Source organism: Pongo pygmaeus, chromosome 3, assembly GCF_028885625.2.
Source record: "Pongo pygmaeus isolate AG05252 chromosome 3, NHGRI_mPonPyg2-v2.0_pri, whole genome shotgun sequence".
Lineage (NCBI taxonomy): Eukaryota > Metazoa > Chordata > Mammalia > Primates > Hominidae > Pongo > Pongo pygmaeus.
Window position 1 is genome coordinate 198,478,472 of NC_072376.2, and position 20,108 is coordinate 198,498,579.

Below are 20,108 nucleotides of genomic sequence, written 5' to 3' on the forward strand. Positions count from 1 at the left end.
TTCAGAGCTTACATGCTAGTAGCCTATGGATGGCACCTGGCCTGCAGATTTGTTAAATATTAGCATTTTAAATAAGGAAATTTCATATAAAATCTGTATTTTTAGCTCTCTGTAAAAAAATCAGCAGATATGTGAATATCTGTAATCCCCAATAGCAGCAATTGGTAGGGCTGATGCCGTTACTCTCTTCAGAAGAGGCAGATTTGCCACAGTCCCCGCTACTCTTTATTATTTCCCCATAATTAAGGCCAAACGTTGGATGCAACTTACTAGTCACTTGGTAGTTGAGAAATATTTCCTAGTTACTATGTTTCTATCAAAAGAGATTAAATGAGACACATGGTTCTAGAAAAAGGGAGGAAAGACTATTTCTTTCAGGAAGCTAAGAATATTGCTGTGTGTTTCATCTTTGAACTATAGCCTGCTTCAATCATTTACATTACTTGCCTGGCTCATGTAGAAATTTGAAGTTGTGACCCTCTGGGATAGCTAACAAGAGGAGCTTGGTCATTTAATAGCACATAATTCCGGTTAAGCATGAATACGTGTGTGTAAACATGAGTATAACCAGGCCTTTAAGGCATAGTTCAGCTCTAAATGGGGGCTAACATTACAAAAACATACTTGCAAAAATATTTAAGCAAATTTTGAAGAGTAGTAAAGATGCCTAGCCCTGCCAGATTGCACAACACAAAGTGTCACACTGCACAGGACTAGACATTGCAAAAAGTCCAGAAATAGACTCTAGTATATATAGAATTTAGTATATGATTAAGTTAGCATTGTCAAATGAAAAAAGTAAAATACAAAAAAGTACATATTACCATGTATCCATAGTGTATGTTACCATATAGAGGAGATAATATTTTAAAATTATTAGTGGATTCTTCCATTTTCCTTTTCTGAGCACAAGCCTAGAGCACTTAAAGCATTGCCCTGCCCAGGGGAAAGAGCAGGGTCTGTTTCAGGTGGCAGATGCTGCTGTTTCTTACGCCACAGCCATCTACCTCCCCCTTCCTCCAAGGCAGCAGATCCTGCTTCCCACAGCAGAGGCTGTGGAAACGCCTGGCACTCTCCTTCCCAGTGTTCCTTCCAACTCCGGGCATGTGGCAAGGTTAGGGATGACATGAAATAGAGGAGTCTGCTGGGACAGCTTCTGGAAAGGTTTTCACTGTGATAAGAAGAGGAGAGACCTGAGGAGGTGTCTGTCTACCCCGAAGGCGCCCCTTTCCCCTGCCTGCTGATGAGGCTGCCTGCTGAAGGGATGCCTGGAGCAGCTGCAGCTTCCCGCAGGCCTGGGGGCAGAGCCGGACCATAAGAAGCTGGCATGCTGGGGATGGTGGAGCAAGGGCAGCTGGAGGCTGGGTGCTTGGTGGCCTTTTGGAGTTGCCAAACCAATCCTGGAGCCTGGAGCCCCAGCACTGTTGTCATTTGAGATGATCAGTGTCTTCATTGTTTAAGACACTTTTAGGCGGATATTGTCACGTACAGCCAAGAATCTTTAAACTTACACATTGTGGAAGGAATGCCTAAAGAAGGACTGAAGTGATTTTCAATCACTGATATCTGAAAATAGAGCTTTACTGAGAAAAAGGAAAAGATTCAGACTCCTTTATCTGTCCCTTGAGTGTACGAGCACCCAAGCCTCGGGACTCATACACGTTGGATTCTCTCACACAGTAAAGAAAATAACACTCTAGTCAGTGACAGGCCATGCTTTGTTTTGTTTTTAAATACGTGGCATCCAGGAGGGATGGTGAAGAAAGTAAGTGCAAGCAACAGTAAGGGCAGAGAGAGAAGCTGCACCCTCCCAAAGCGCTCTGCCTTGGGCTCTGGGGAGGACTGCCTCGTGGGGCTCTAGGAAGAACTGCCTCGTGGGTGTCCCATTCCAACCCAGCACAGCCACAGTGAGACACGCTTTAGTTGTGCATTGTGATGAAGAGGAAGAAGGACCCACACCTAGCTTTCCTGAGCTGCTCTTGGGTTCCTGTGCTGACTGGCCCTGGCTGGGAAGCTGACCAGAGGCAGCTGCCGTGGCCAGGATAAACTGGCTTTGTAGAGGGCTGCAGATAGACCACCTGAGTAAGGTTGAATGAAGGCTTCCCCAGACCCAGAAGGGTGGCAGGGCTGTCAGGAGTCTGGCTGAGGTCAGGGCAGCCAGGGATACCCACCAGGAGCATTGTCCCCACACAAGACCCCAACCCTCCACACTCAACTTCAGCACCAGGGGTCTGCAGGGTCTCCTTGATGGGTAGAGAGCATTGCCCAGGGGCCTGGGGAGCCAGGGAATAGCAAACAGACACCCAGTAGATGCGAGAATGCTGGCTTCCAGGCCATACAGCTGCACTGCATCCCTCCCTCTCCTCATTGAGAGGAGCAGAGTGAAGGACAAGCTGTCTGGGAGACTGACACTTTCCTCCAAGACAGGCCGAACCCCCTACTAAAGCACAGCTGAAACTACCAGGCAGACTGAGGTTTAACCAAGATCAGACACTGAGTTATTATTATTATTATTATTATCGTTTTTTTTTTTTTTGAGACGGAGTCTGGCTCTGTCGCCCAGGCTGGAGTGCAGTGGCTCCATCTCAGTTCACTGCAAGCTCCGCCTCCCGGGTTCACGCCATTCTCCTGCCTCAGCCTCCCGAGTAGCTGGGACTACAGGCGCCCGCCACCGCGCCCGGCTAGTTTTTTGTATTTTTAGTAGAGGGGGGGTTTCACTGTGTTAGCCAGGATGGTCTCGATCTCCTGGCCTTGTGATTCGCCCGCCTCGGCCTCCCAAAGTGCTGGGATTACAGGCATGAGCCACGAGTTATTATTATTTTTTAATTTTTTGCCGCTAGTCTGTGGGTGGGGGTGGCAGAGAGGTAAGGTGAGGATGGAGTTAGAAACAAGGCTGGATTAGTCACAGACAAAAAAAACATACATTTTATCACCACATTTAAGTTGTGAACAAAATGTATGCCTTTGTTCTACGTACTGTGCACTTTTTGCAATCAGCATAGCTTATCATGAGTGCATATTACTTTGTCAATTAAAAAAAGCAGTAAAAGCAAATGAAAGTAAATGTCATGAAAAGTATAAATAAATAGTGGGCAGATAACTAATAATTAAACTCCAAGAGAAACATTTTTGAAAAGCCATGGGGAGCCAGCCAAGAGATGTTGTAACTTGAAAACCACATCCAGTAGGTAAAATTAAATGAAGGGCAAAGAGAAGCACCATGATCCCATGCGGTCGCTGAGGCTCAGGGAGGAACACCCGGCTGCCAAGCACTGCTCTGGACCATCGCTGTGGGTGTCAGTGAACCTCCCTGTAACAGCTGGTTGAGGAGAGAGGCAGTGGAGCCCCGTGGGCACACAGAGGGGCTCTGGCGCCAGTCTGCTTTGGTTTGGATCTGCGCTGCCACTTACTAGCTGGTGACTTTGTTAAGTTACTTAACCTTTCTTTCACTCAATTTCCTCATATGTCAATTGAGAATAATAGGCTAATTCATTCGTCATAGGGTTACCATAAGGATTAAATGTAAAGCCCTCAAAATTGCTCTTGGTCTACAAGAAGCATTTGGCTATTACTGTTACTTCTGGAATTGACTGAGAAAAGAAAAGATGCTAAGTTTCCCATCTTCTATGCTTAGAGAACCACCATCTCTTGTCTTGGGGCCAGCCATCTCCCCCCAAAGGGGCCAGTCAGCAGAACGAGCATCAACACCTCCCCTCTCACCCAGTCTTGTTGGGGTGGGGGTGGGGGTGGGGGGGGAAAGAAGATGGCATGGGAAGCTGTGGCAGTCCAGCAGCAGAGCATCCAGGCACCCCATTTCCTGACTCGGCAGCAGCCTGGCCATGAGGCTCACTCGCAAGAGTAGGGAGAGGCGTGGGGGCATGGTTAGGGGAAAGAGGTGGCCCCTGCAGCTCGCGGCTCCGAGCAGTAGATGGTCTTGCCCATGCCTCCAGACCCCACACCTGGAGCTCCGGAAAGCAGAGAAAGTTGGGGGCGCATAATCACCTTGTGCTGTAATGCATATGCTACATTACCGGAAAAACTCAAGTGAAATCTGTAAATGCGATATTAATACACCAGGCTAAAAGTGCACTCGGTCTGTAAGAGTTTACAGTTTAGAAACAATTATAATAGGGTATGGAATGGGTGCTGTGAGAGAGTCAGGGAGGAGACGAGGCATCTAAGTCAGTTGGAAGAATGCAAGAAGGCTCTCTGAGGAGGTGACACTTAAATTGAACTTAAAGGATGAGTGTGAGTGAATGAGAAAAAAGGGAGGAGCATTTCAAGGACAGCACATGAAGAAAACTGGAGGTAAGAAACAGCACAGTGCATCTTAGAGCTTTTACGTGGTTTGGAGAGGCTGAGATGGAGGGTGGATGTGCCCGCGTGAAGGGAGGTGAGGCTGGAGAGGAAGTCCATACCCTGAGAATGCAAGACCTGGCATGCACGCCAAAAGGGTCTAATCAAATTTGCAGTTTCAAAGGGTCATACAGGCTGGGCACGGTGGCTCATGCCTGTAATCCCAGCACTTTGGGAGGCCAAGGCAGGTGGATCACCTGAGGTCAGGAGTTCGAGACCAGCCTGGCCAACATGGTGAAACCCCGTCTCTACTAAAAATACAAAAAAAAGCCGGGTGTGGTGGCGGGCACCTGTAGTCCCAGCTACTTGGGAGGCTGAGGCAGGAGAATGGCGTGAACCCAGGAGGCAGAGCTTGCAGTGAGCCGAGATAGCGCCACTGCACTCCAGCCTGGGAGACAGAGCCAGACTCCGCAAAAAAAAAAAAGAAAGAAAAGAAATCTTACTAGATAAATATTAGCTTATTAGTAAATAAACAATATGATCAACTGTACAGGCAATCAAATATGAACAAGTAAAATAAAATTGAGTTATTACTTTTGGCAAAGCTTAATTTTGAAATAAGGATACTTTGATAGGCAATATACTGTGATAGGCAGCTTCTAAACGGCCGCAGTGATCCCATCTCTTGGTATTCATGCCCTTCCTTATGTAATCCCCTTCCCTGCAATATGGGCCGGACGTGGTAACTTGCTCTGACAAATAGAATATGACAAATTGATGGAACATTACTTCCAAAACGAGGTTCTAAAAAGACTGGTGCTTCCTCCTCGGGCACTCTCTCTCATTCTGTTAATCTGAGGGAAGCCAGCTGCTATGCTGTGAGCTGTGCCATGGAGAGGCCCATATGGCGAAGAACTGACAACATCTGGATAATAGCCAGTGAGTGAGCTTAGAAGTAGATCCTCCCCCATGTGAACTGAGAGGTGATTGCAGCCCTGGCAAGCAGCTGAACTTGCAGTCTCATGAGAGCTCTGGGCCAGAGACTCCCAGCCCAAATTCCTGACCTCCAGAAACCATGAAAAAATAAACGTTTACTGTTTTAGGCTGGCAAACTTCTGGGTAATTTTTTACGCAGCAATAGATAACTAATACACCCAACACAGACCAGGGCGAAAGCTAATGCTGGTGTGCATATATACTGTTAGTAATAAGGTAAATTGGTATAAGTTTCTGGAGAGCAGTTTTAAAAATATTCCTAAAGATATTCACAATTATGTTTTGCCTGAAGGAAATAAACGAATAAATATTTATGTACATCCATTAAAGTCTTAAACATAGTAAATATAATAGTGAATAACTGGTAATAATTTACCAGTTTGGGGGAATTGTTAAATTATAATATGTCCATTTGATAAAATCTTAGGTGGATATTAAAATTCATGTCAAAACTCTAATTAATGATTTGTTGAAATGTTCATGATATAATAATAACAACATTAACAAAATAATAATAATTGAGGATGATCACAAATTTTGTTTTATTTATATTTAAAAATTTGTTAAACTAGATAGAATATACCAACATAATAATAGTGCTGATCTGAGTGATGACATTATTAGATAATTTACATTTTCTTGATTATATTTTTCTATAGGCTCCAATTTGTCTATAATAAATATGTGTTTTTTATCTGAAAAATCCTCAAATGTAAAACAATGAGATGTAGGTCAAGTATAATTCTTAAAAAACATTTACTTTTTGCCTCTTTTTTCTGGATCATGTTTTTCAAGTTCTCTCATATTCCTAAATGCTTCTCTGAACTTGTCTTTCAGTCACTTCTTTACATCAAGTAGCTCTTCTTGTTCCTCTGTTCTTGGTTTTTTTTTTTTTTTTGACATGGTATATAGATATAACTGAAGAGGGAAAAGACCAAATATTTACTTAATTTAAAATTATATGAAATCTCAAAAAGGTAATTTTTTGACAAAAAGTAAGTTTGACCCTTTGCATAAAGTATTATTTTACTTTGGGAAATAAAGATTTAAATCACTTTACATAAAAATCTAAAATATACCTATACATATCAGAATTTTTTAACCTGGAGTCCATGAACATCTAGGGGTTCACATAATTTGAGGCATCCTCAAATTATGGTCTAGCTTTTTATTTCTTCTTTGTAATCCATCAGCCTTTGGTAAGGTCTTTTTGAACCCTCAGCTTTGTCTCGGTTGTGCCTTGGGGTCTCCCAGGAGGGCCCTTAGGCCACAGCGGGGGGAGCCTCCCATCGTGGGTGTGGAGGTGGCCGTAAGGGTTGATGAGAAGCCAAAGCTGAAGTGACTCTCGGGGGAACAGAGGGAGGACTTCTCACCTGGCTTCTCTGCCTCACCTGGGAGATTCTCTTTTCAGTGTTCACCTTGAAAATTCTGACTTTGTTTCATTAAGAAAGGTGATTTTTCAATGATGTACATATACTTTATAATGTCAAAGAATAAACATGTGTAGCTTGCCTCATCTGTTTAGTTTTTACCTGAAACCTCTGCATTTTTTGATGATTCATTGTAATTTCTACTCCCAATTTTTTAAGAGTTGCACCTCTACTGAGAACACCTATTCTGTTCTCACCATACCATTAATGGAATGATACATGTGGTTTAATATGTAAGTTTTACGACACTGACAAGTTCATTGTCTAGCGATGGCAAATGCGAGCTATGTGGGCTGCCAATTTCTCCTCCTGGGTGCTTATCAGACAACACTATTCAACACAGCATTCTTCTTGTTGAGCCCAGATTCAGCCTCAGAAGTTTTCCCAAGTTCTACCAAACACTTGGCAATGGTATGCAGTATGAAATATATTTATTTATATATATGTATGCAGATATACACACACACATAATAGATTTGTCTGTTTTATTATGTTAAAAATGAACAATTCTTTAGAACTCCTTTGTCCGACCATGTGTCCTGAATTTAGATTTGAAAAAAATAGTCTCATTGTATGCACACCAAATATACTCTTGCATACGTAATTATGGTGAAATACATGAACTGCTCATGCTTTGCTCTTAGCAGGAAATTACAGGGACAGGTCCTGGCCCTCTGGGCTATGTGATTTCACAGGCTGATTCTCTGAGTCAGGCCCAGACAGAATATGTTTGGGCCTGACTTTGTCACCTTTGTAATTTTTGTTTTTTTTGTTTTTGTTTTGTTTTTTGAAACGGAGTCTCACTCTGTCACCAAGGCTGGAGTGCAGTGGCACGATCTTGGCTCACTGCAACCTCCGCCTCCCGGGTTTAAGCAATTCTCATGCCTCGGCCTCCCGAGTAGCTGGAATTATAGACATGTGCCACCACGCCTGGCTAATTTTTGTATTTTTGGTAGAGGCAGGGTTTCACCATGTTGACCGGGCTGGTCTCACACTCCTGACCTCAGGTGACCTGCCTGCCTCAGCCTCCCAAAGTGCTGGGATTACAGGTGTGAGCCACCACGCCCGGCCTGTTATCCTTGTAATTAATAACTAATGTTCTTAGCTACTTTCCACTTCCACTGAATCTCCCTCTCTCTTAATCAAGGCTTGGAGAGGTCTTTTTTAAAATTCTAGCCTCAGTATCGTTCTTTCATCTACTGAGCTATTCCAGGAACCTGTTTTCAATAAAAAGAACAATGGATTGGCTAAAATGTGAAATGTGTTTCACTACAGATATATCTGTACTGTATATAGACTCCCATTGGCTTTTTCTTTTGCTAATAAAACATGTTCGTTTTGATTGTTAGAATTTTATTATTTATCAGTGTGAAGGCAGAGGGGAAATAACCAATAAGTCGCGCCTATAGCCGTGTCTGAGATAAAAGCCGTCTGTGAAAGACATTTAGCCCTATGAGTTCCGACAGAAGCTGCTGGACATTCAGAATCAGCCTGCAATTCCTTTTTTTGAAAAAGACATGCAGTGAGTTACTTGTTAGGTCAAAAGCAGAGAGGCGTCTCCCTTGTTTGGGCTTCTCTGTTGAGGTTTACATGGATCTGCAAGGCTGCCATCAGTGCCCCCGCCTTCTGTTAAAAGGGTCAAACCCAGCAAGAATTCTGAGGGAATGAGTTCCTGTTCCCAAACTGCTGCATAGAAGTCGTCAAACTTTATTGTGCTCTTGGCTTGGAGTTTCAGCCTATAAGAAATTAAGAATATAGGGAAAGGAAAAGGGATTTGCAAATAGAACAGAGTTGTATTCCAGGAAACACAGTAACCAGATCCCTTCCCAAAACGTTTACCCCTTTTAGCTCAGATATTAAGTTTGTTGTTGTTGTTGTTGTTTTGTTTTTGCTTTTTTGTTGTTTTTTGAGGCAGGGTCTCACTCTGTCACCCAGGCTGGAGTACAGTGGCATGATCTCAGCTCACTGCAACCTCTACCTCCCGAGTTCAAGCAATTCTCCTACTTCAGCCTGTGGAGTAGCTGGGACTACAGCCAGCACCAACACACCTGGCTAATTTTTGTATTTTTTTGTATTGTTCTTGTTTTTGTTTTTGTTTTTGTTTTTGTTTTGGTGGAGATGGGGTTTCACCATGTTGGCCAGGTTGGTCTCAAACTCCTGACCTCAAGTGATCCACCAGCCTCAGCCTCCCAAAGTGTTGGGATTATAGGCATGAGCCACCGCACCCAGCCAGATATTAAGTTTTAAAGTTTAAAAATGTGGTTTCGAATTTTACAGTTTTCTTCAAGTTGATGTGGAAGAAAATTAGTAACAAGTTAAAAAATAATAATGAAGACAGTGACTTTGAAACTAGGACTATCGGTCTAAAAGTAACTTCTTCATAAACATACTCTGTGTTGTGGAAATTGATCATACAAGCTGAGTCATTCTTATCCACCCAACCAAAACAGAGTGAAGGGCTGGGGGAGAGAGCACTCAGGACACATGACATTGCTCTAGAAATAAAATTCTGTGCAAGTCTAGTGGCTGAAACTGCCTATTGTAGCCTGAGACCAGTTTTTTCTGTGACCTCAGCAGCTACAACTCTAGGACTAATTTTGGCCATCACAATCACCAACCAAACGGAGCTGGCCAGCCCCCAGAGCTTTGCCAAAACCAAAGAAATTTTTCCAAGACCATACAGAACATTCCCTTTTATTTTTCCATAAAATCCCCAACCTCCTTTTCATTCTTCAGACGTACCAAAAACCACTTAGTCTGCTCGTATGCCCTGAGTTGCAATTCTTTCTTCCCAAGTAAAGTGTTAAATTTAGAGAGTCATCTCTAATTTTTTATTGTCACTTCCACAGTGTGTATGTAGGTATATGTGGGGGTGGGGAAAAGGGAAAAAGGAAGGGAGAGAGAAAGACAGAAACAGATCATAATCTTGCTTGCCTGTATGGCAGGGTTGGATTTTGTGTTGTTTCATGGTAGAAATCAGATTGTAGCAATGAAAAGAAAGGACGACAGCAGGAAAGCATTCCTAATTCCTCAGATGCCTGTCCTGCCAGGTGAACCCTTCTTCAGAGATCTCCCAGCTTCACAGCCCTCAACCCTCCTCCCTGCCCTGACTCGGTAGGGCATAAATGGCTTGTAGCAGCCACAGGGCCCCATGCAGGTGATTGGTCTGAGCAGGAGTTGCGGATGCTTGGGACTGATCTGTCTTCTCAGGAATTTAGACAACACCATGAAAAGTGCATCTCTGCAAGAATTAAAGAGTCCAAAAATGAGATATGATGATTTAAAAAAAAGGAAAGGTCAGCACTGTCCACTTTGACGTGATTGTGTGCTGTTTCGCTCATACAAACAATATTACCGGCCGGGTGCGGTGGCTCACACCGTAATGCCAGCACTTTGGGAGGCCGAGGCCAGTAGATCACCTGAGGTCAGAAGTTCAAGACCAGCCCGGCCAATATGGTGAAACTCCGTCTGTACTAAAAATACAAAAAAAAAAAAAATTAGCCAGGTGTGGTGGTGCATACCTATAATCCCAGCTACTCAGGAGACTGAGACAGGAGAATAACTTGAACCCAGGAAGCGGAGGTTGCAGTAAGCCAAGATCATGCCACTGCACTCCAGCCTGGGCAACAGAGTGAGACTCTGTCTCAAAATAAAAATAGAAAAACACAACACAACAATAATACCTTCACCCCTTTTTCATCTTGCCTTTATTCTCTCCTCCTGCCCCCAGTTTAATTACTTGGTAAGTTTGCTAAACATTTATTGAGAATAGAACACTCCCCAAACACTGGGGATTCACGGTTGATTAAGACATGGTCTGTGTGAGCAAAGCGTTCGGCCTAGCTGGGACAGCTAAGTACAGGATGACCAGTACTTTGATGGCAGGGTGTTGATACAGTTTGAATATGGTCCCCTCCAAATCTCATGTTGAACTGTAATCCTCAGTGTTGAAGGTGGGGCCTGGTGGGAGATGATTGGGTCATGGGGGCGGATTTCTCTTGAATGGTTTGGCATCATCCCCTTGGTGCTGTGCTCGAAATGAGCGAGTTCTCATGAGATCTGGCCATTTAAAAGTGTGTGGCATCTCCCTGCACACTCGCTGTCTCTTGGTCTCATTCTCACCATGTGATGTGCCTGCTTCCCCTTTGCCTTCTGCCGTGATCGGAAGTTTCCTGAGGCCTCCTTGGAAGCCTATATATATAATCTATATGTATAATATAGATTATACATATGTCATCATCTCTGTCCTAGTATCTTTTTATTCTCACTTAGCCTTTTTACAATAACATTTTCTTGTTATTACAAGCTTTTTTGGAAACAATATTTTCACTAGCTGTGTAATATTTCCTCATCTGAAAGTTTTACAATTTATTGTTTACTTAGCTATTGCCCTCATGTTGGCTATTAGGTTCTTTCCAATTTCTCTCGATGATGATCAACTCTCTCAGGAAGAATTTTATGCAATAAATTTTTCCCTGTATTTTGAACTATTTTCTTAAGATAACCTAGGCTGGGTGCGGTGGCTCACGCCTGTAATCCCAGAACTTTAGGAGGCCGAGGCGGGTGGATCATGAGGTCAAGTGGTCGAGACCATCCTGGTCAACATGGTGAAACCCCATCTCTACTAAAAATACAAAACTTAGCCAGGTGTGACGGTGCACACCTGTAGTCCCAGCTACTCCAGAAGCTGAGGCAGGAGAATTGCTTGAACCCGGGAAGTAGAGGCTGCAGTGAGCCAAGATCCAGACACTGCACTCCAGCCTGGGCAACAGAGCAAGACTCCATTTCAAAACAAAGCAAAACAAACAAAAACAAACAAACAAACAAAAAAACGATAACCTTACATTAGTGGAATAACCGGGACGAACAGAATGAATAAGGGTCTTGATAAAATTATCTTCCAAGTCGTCTGCAAATTGGTACCCTCTCCAAAAAAAATTGCATAAGAGTGCCAAGATATGAGTTTCTTATGGATGGAATGATTTGAGGCAAGTTACTTAACTCTCCTGAGGTTCAGCTTCCTCATCTGTAGAATGAAGATGCTGACCTCACCCAACTATGACCCTTTAAAGATGTAGCCTGTGGAATGTGGCACATGTTCTGGGAGACAGTCAGTGCTCAACCGAAATATAAGTGTCCTTCTCCCCTTCCCTTTCCTTCATCCACTGTTAAGTAAAAATGAAGCTCTGTTCAGCTTCAGGTTTCCTAGTAGCCTCTCATCTAGATAATGATCAAAACATCTTAACCACAAGACGTCTCAAGTGGTTACTGTACAAATACAGACAGAATCTCTTCTCTATAATTGGTTTATAGAACCCTACTAGATACTGTGTAATCGCATTGAAAATACATGATTTGGTGCATTCGTTTACTGTGCTTCTCAACAGGGGTAATGTTTTATCTATTTTTTCCATTTTATCCTTGTGCAAGTTATTTGCCATCTCTGTTCTCAGTTTCCTCATGACAAAAATAAGGTTACTACCAGTCCTACCTTATTTTTATAGCTGAACACGAAAGTACTTCACTAACTACTGAGGTTTTGCTCAGAGACTAAATATAGGCACACTGAGCAGGTTATAGTTACCACTGGCCGCATGTCAGATACATATGAAAGAAAAAAGGAAAGACGGAATGAATCTTTACCCAGAGCCTGCATTTTACAGACATTAATTACACACAAGATCCTGAGAGGTACTTCATAGTTGCTCAGATTTTACATAGACTAGGAAACTGAAATTCAGCAAAGGGAAGTAGCTTCCTCAAGGTCTTAAGCTACTTAAGCTACCAAGCGGTAGAGGCACAATTCGCTGATGCTAAACAGTACCCTAAGGGACAGAAAGGATATTTATGTTTTATCAACTTCATCATTAGTAACACAATTGTGGGACTGAACAATGAAATATTTTATGAACTTTCACTTTGCTGCTCAGAGAGAAAAAAATACAAGGTAAATGCATCGGAGATGTATGCTATTAGTTCCACTAGAAGGATCACTTGAAAGGACCCTGCGTTGATAACTACCATATATCATCAGCAACTGGGGCAAACTATGATGCGTTTGTGGAGAGGGGATAGGGAGAGTGGGAGAGATCTCATCATCCATCCAAAAGTTGTTTCTGGGAACTGATTCCAAAAGTGAGGCTTGGAAGGCTTTGGGTAAGCTATCACCTCTAAATTATCTTCATCACTTTTAAAATGGAACTATGACATACTTTGATGTATATTTAAAACTGTGCAAAAGAAAAATAATTCCAACAGAATCTCCTGTCTTCCAAGTCCTGCAGTCCTTTAAATTCTGCACCTAAAAATATGCCATGTATAATATGTAGAATAGCATTTGTGTATATTTTGATGGCTAAATGGGTAATCCTTTATAGGACTATCTATATTACCCCAGGTATGGGAGGGGACATTAAATAAGGGACCAGGAGCCCGGTGCCTACTAGCTGTGTGGCCTTCTCTGGACTTCAGTTCACATCTGTGTAAAACAAAGATAACTTGCCTCATGGAGTAACTTGTGAGTATGACATGACACGTAATAAAGTAAGTGAGAGACCCTTATAATTATAAAGTGTTAAAAATGTAGATTACTACATTTTAATAAAGGACAAGACTGCAGCCCACTGAAGAATCATATCTGTGGTTTGAAAGGAGCTGAAATAGTTGGCTTCCACTTCCTGCAAGGGAAGGAGAGCCATCCACAGACAGGCTTCTGTGTGGTGACAGTGCAACAAAGGACAACATGCCCATGTGTGAAACTGGTTAATGTGGTCAGTGCAGACAGACCCATCTCAGCACTGCGGCCCTGGAAGATTATTTCATGGGCTTAAATCATTCCAATAGGCTTCATATGGGGATCAAATTGATTGGGTAATTATTGGGTAATTATAAATGCCCATTTCATTATTCTGGTTGTGTAGAGAGATAATTTTGTTGTTATTGTTTTGGAGACAGGGTTTTGCTCTGTCGCCCAGGCTGGAGTGCCGTGGCACGAACACAGTTCATTGCAGTATCAAATTCCTGGCCGCCAGCAGTCCTCCCTCCTTGGCCTCCCAAAGGGCTGGAATTACAAGCGTCAGCCACTGCACCCAGCCTACAGAAGGAGTTTAAGCCCAGCTAGTTTCTATGGGTTTTGTCTATTTGTATCTTCAGCACATTAAAGCAAAGTCACTTTGGTAAACAGCAAACACTCAGATGATCTGCTTGTGCACAGTGCAGTGGCTAAGATGTAGTTGCTGCCCTCTAAAGTCTAACACCTGGGTCTGAGTGGTGGTGTCCAAAAGACCATCAAGATGGCTAAAGAGTAGAAAGGAGAGCTTTATTGGGATATCAGTTTGCAAAATGGGAAGAGATGGTCTCCAGCATGGACAGAAGGCACTCTCTCTTTGAAGAGGGAAAGGGCAGGCTGGGTTTTATGTCTTACAGAATCTGTATCACACAATGGAGTCAGAGATACTCAGCAAACTTGGGGTAAAAGCTATACATGTTTATAAGGGGCACTGAGCACATACACAGTGCACATAGGTTGGGACCAGGCCCCCCAAAATCTGACCATAAACTGGCCCCAAAACTGGCCATAAACAAAATCTCTGCAGCACTGTGACATGTTCATGATGGCCGTAAAGCCCACGCTGGAAGGTTGTGGGTTCACAGGAATGAGGGCAAGGAACGCTTGGCCCACCCAGGGCGGAAAACCATTTAAAGGCATTCTTAAGCCACAAACAATAGCATGAGCGATCTCTGCCTTAAGGACATGCTCTGCTGCAGTTAACTAGCCCAACCTATTCCTTTAATTCGGCCCATCCCTTCATTTCCCATAAGGGATACTTTTAGTTAATTTATTATCTATAGAAATGATGCTAACGACTGGCTTGCTGTTAATAAATACGTGGGTCAATCTCTGTTCAGGGCTCTCAGCTCCGAAGGCTGTGAGACCCCTGATTTCCCACTTCACACAACTATATCTCTGTGTGTGTATCTTTAATTCCTCTACTGCCGCTGGGTTAGGGTCTCCGTGACCCAGCTGGTCTCGGCAAGTAGTGTCTATCGTGGGGGCTCGAATCCAGGTCAAAGGGTTGCCAGAGTGATTGTTGGAAAACGTGGAACTAGCTGGAGGACAACCGAGTACTCTTAAAGCAATCCCCGTGGTGAGTAAGAAGTGGAGCTCGGAAGTGTCAGGGTAACAATGGGACAGGTGTGGGGTCTGGTTCATTTCACCTTGGAATGTTTTCACACTGATGATGAGGAGGAAGGAGAGTATAGCGAAGTAGCAGGAGAGGTTACAGAGCATGTTTATTTATCAGCTAAAGCTAAAGCAGCAAAGGAAGGAGAGGTTCATCCCTACCCTTCTGCACCCCCTCCTTATTATTTTGAAGAAAAAGACCCTCCAGATCTTTCTTTTCTGAAGGACACTGGGTGAAAAGTTGTTTCCCCAGTGACTGTTCGAGCAGCACCTCAAGCGACTGCTCTTAGTTCTATTCAGGCAGGAATTCAGCAAGCTAGACGAGAGGGTGATTTAGAGGCTTGGCAGTTCCCTGTTAGAATACACCCCCCAGATCAACAGGGAAATATTACACCTACATTTGAGCCTTTTCGTTTTAAATTACTCAAAGAATTTAAACAAGCTATAAATCAGTGTGGACCAGGTTCTCCTTCTGTAATGGGAATGTTAAAGAACGTTACTGTTTCCAGTCGGAAGATTCCTACTGACTGGGACGCTCTTACTTGAGCTTGTCTAACTCCTGCTCAGTTCTTACAGTTTAAAACTCGGTGGGCAGATGAAGCTTCCATTCAGGCTGCTCACAATGCCCAGGCCCAACCTCAAATTAATACAACTACAGACCAACTTTTGGGGGTTGGCGGCTGGGCTGGTTTAGATGCACAGCTGGTCATGCAGGATGATGCCATAGAACAGCTCAGAGGAGTGTGCATTAGAGCTTGGGAAAAAATCACTTCAGATGGGGAACAATCCCCTTCCTTTAGTGCTATAAAACAGGGACCAAAAGAACCATACGTGGATTTTATAGCTCAGTTACAGGCGTCTCTTAAAAAGATGATTGCAGATTCGGCTGCTCAGGATGTAGTGTTGCAGTTGTTAGCTTTCGACAATGCTAATCCCGATTGCCAGGCTGCTCTGCAACCTATCAGGGGGAAAGCACATTTAGTTGATTATTTCAAGGCCTGTGACAGTATGGGAGGTAATCTGCATAAAGCTACTCTGCTAGCACAGGCAATGGCAGGACTGAGAGTGGAGAAAGGAAATGCTCCATTTCCTGCAGCTTGTTTTAACTGTGGGAAGCATGGTCATACCAAAAAAGAATGTAGCAAAAATCAGTGAGTCAGGCCACCAGATAGGGGAAAAAAGAACTGTTGAGGCTGAAATATGTCCAAAATGTAAAAAAGGAAAACATTGGGCTAATCAGTGTCACTCTAAGTTTGATAAAGATGGGAACCCGATTTCAGGAAAGGCCATGAGGGGCCTGTCCCAGGCCCCGTTCTAAACTGGGGCATTTCCAGCTGAGGCCATTCCCTCACCCCTGTACAATGTCTGTCCCCTGCCACAGCCGGTAGTGCTGCAGTAGATTTATGCTGCACAAAAGCTGTGAGCCTTCTGCCTGGGGAACCCCCACAAAAGGTCCCAACAGGAGTCTGTGGATCCTTGCCAGCAGGGACAACAGGATTACTTTTAGGAAGGTCTAGTTTAGGTTTAAAAGGGGTACAAACATATACAGAAGTCATTGATTCAGATTCCAATGGGGAAATTCAAATTGTTGTATCTACTTCTGTTTCCTGGAAAGCAGAGCCAGGAGAGTGCATAGCACAGCTCCTGATTGTGCCCTATGTGAGAATGGGAAAAAGTGAAATTAAACAAACAGCAGGATTTGGAAGCACAAACAAACAAGGCAAAGCAGCTTATTGGGTAAATCAAATTACTGATAAACGTCCTACCTGTGAAATAACTATTCAGGGAAAGAAATTTAAAGGTTTGGTAGATACAGGAGCGGACATTTCAATCATTTCTCTACAGCACTGGCTGTCCACGTGGCCAATTCAGCCCACTAAATTTAACGTGGCTGGAGTTGGTAAATCCGCTGAAATATATCAAAGTAGTTATATTTTGCATTGTGAAGGGCCTGACGGACAACCTGGGACTATTCAACGAATTATAACTTCTGTACCTATGAATTTATAGGGAAGAGATTTATTAGAACAATGGGGAGCACGAGTTCTAATTCCAGAACAATTATATAGCCCTCAAAGTCAACATACAATGCATGAATTGGGGCACGTCCCTGGTATAGGACTAGAAAAAAATTTGCAAGATTTGAAAAAACTGCTTCAAACGGAAAGACAAAGTTCCTGCCAAAGATGAGGAAATAATTTTTGATGGCGGCCATTGTTAAGCCTCCAGAACCTACACCTTTAAAATGGTTAACAGATAAGCCAATTTGGATAGAACAATGGCCGCTAAGTAAAGAGAAACTGGAGGCCTTAGAGAAATTAGTTACTGAACAATTAGAAAATGGGCACATAGCTCCAACATTTTCCCCTTGGAATTCTCCAGTTTTCCTAATTAAGAAAAAATCAGGTAAATGGAGAATGTTAACTGACTTAAAAGCCATCAATTCAGTTATCCAACCTATGGGAGCATTACAGCCAGGATTGCCTTCTCTTGCTATAATTCCAAAAAATCGGCCTCTAGGCCAGGCGCGGTGGCTCACACCTGTAATCCCAGCACTTTGGGAGGCCAAGGCGGGTGGATCATGAGGTCAGGAGATCGAGACCACGGTGAAACCCCATCTCTACTAAAAATACAAAAAATTAGCTGGGAGAGGTGGGCGAGCGCCTGTAGTCCCAGCTACTCGGGAGGCTGAGGCAGGAGAATGGCGTGAACCCGGAAGGCAGAGATGCAGTGAGCCGAGATTGCGCCACTGCACTCCAGCCTGGGCGACACAGAGAGACTTCTTCTCAAAAAAAAAGAAAAAAATGACCATAGATTTAAAAGACTGTTTCTTTACTATCCCTTTAGCTGAGCAAGACTGTGAATGGTTTGCATTTACAATTCCTGCACTAAACAACCTGCAGCCTGCTAAGTGTTTTCATTGCTTTTACAGATGGGTCTAATAATGGTAAAGCTTCTTATTTTGGATCAAAAGGTAAAGTCTTCCAGATGTCCTATACTTCAGCTCAAAAAGCAGAGCTTGTAGCTGTAATTGAGGTATTGAGTGCTTTTGATATGCCTATTAATATGATTTCTGATTCTGCATACATGGTTAGTTCCACACAGTTAATTGAAAATGCTCAGTTACGATTTCATACAGATGAACAACTGATGACTTTATTTACCCAATTTCAAACAGCAGTTAGAAGTAGAATGCACCCTTTTTACGTCACTCACATTAGAGCTCATACACCTCTTCCAGGACCTTTGACTGAAGGGAATCAAATGGCTGATCGCCTAGTTGCTAATGCAACATCTAATGCTAGACACTTTCACAATTTAACCCATGTTAATGCCTCTGGTCTCAAACGCAGACACAGCATTACGTGGAAAGAAGCTAAAGCTATTATCTGACGATGCCCAACTTGCCTCATCTTTTACAGGAGGAGTTAATCCTCGAGGATTGGAACCTAACTCTCTTTGGCAAATGGATGTCACACATGTTCCCTCGTTTGGGAGACTAGCTTATGTACATGTACGTGTGGACACCTTTTTTCACTTTGTCTGGGCTACATGCCAAACAGGAGAGTTTTCTGCCTGTGTTAAACGTCATCTTTTGTAGTGTTTTGCGGTGATGGGCATTCCAGCTTCTATTAAAACAGATAATGCCCCAGTCTATCCTGGCCAAGCTCTAGCTACATTTTTCTCTATGGGGAATATTAAACACATTACTGGTATCCCATATAATTCTCAAGGATAAGCCATAGTGCAAAGAATGAATCTCTCCCTAAAACAGCAGTTGCAAAAGCAGAAAGGGGGAGACAGAGAATATGGAACACCGCAGATGCAACTGAACCTAGCATTATTAACTTTAAATTTTTTGAGCCTGCCCAAAGGACAAATGTTATCAGCAGCTGAACAGCATCTACAGAAACCAGCTGCAAAGACAGAAGCAGAACAACTGGTTTGGTGGAGAGATCCAATAACAAAAAGGTGGAAAATAGGTAAAATAATAACTTGGGGTAGAGGTTATGCTTGTATTACTCCAGGCCAAAATCAACAGCCGATTTGGATACCATCAAGATATCTGAAACCTTATCATGATCCAGATGCCAAGGAAGAGACTCCAGGAAGATCTCAAGGACCCCCCGGTTGCAGCCATGTCAAGACTGACGCTGAGGAGGACCCCAACTATCATGAGCAACTCCCTTTGAACACAGCCACACACCTAGGGACAGATTAAGAAGCTGTCACAGATGGCGGAAGAACACCTGAGGAAAGCGGGACAACCAGTCACAATGAGTAATGTAATGGTAGCTATGATAGTGGTTATCACCACTGCCGTGAGTATTCCTTCAATAAGGGCTGACACACAGAACAATTATACTTATTGGGCATATTTATCAATCTTGGCTGGCAATAATGCCTGGATGCAATCACTCTGACACAGTTACACATGCTTTCTGATCTCAGTATTTACTATAATAAATCTGCTCCTGTAATTGAGGCATACCACCCTCAAAAACCTATTTGTAAACAGGATTGGACCCAGTTAGAAAAAATGAACGTACTTGTTTAGGAAGATTGCTTTGCAGAACAGGCAGAGGTGCCGCACAATGATTCCTATGGAACCATTATTGATTGGTCCCCTAAGGGGATGTTTAGCTTGAATTGCACCTCTCAGTCTGCATGCTACGGCCACACTATGTTCAGATGATCTGAACAAAACGGTCAGATGGTAGAAATGATAAGGAGTACGGCAAAAGTTCCTGTTATCTGGAACCATGGCAGTATAGTGGCAACTCAACCTCAAATGATATGGCCTACTCTAGGAGCTTAACATAAGGATTTAAAATTAAAAGAACAAATATTTAAAGCATCCCAGGCACACCTGACCTTAATACCAGGAACTGGAATGCTTAAAGGAGCTGAAAATGGATAAAAACACTTGGAAGCTCTGTGATTTCAATGATGATTGTTCTTTTAATCTGTGTTGTTTGTCTTTGTGTAGTCTGCAGATGTGGATCCTGACTCCTGTGAGAAGTAGCTCACCGTGACAAAGCTGCCTTTGCGTTTATCGATTTGCAAATCAAAGAAGGGGGACATGTTGGGAGCAGGCCCCCCAAAATCTGGCCATAAACTGGCCCCAAAACTGGCCATAAACAAAATGTCTGCAGCACTGTGACATGTTCGTGATGGCCGTAAAGCCCACGCTGGAAGGTTGT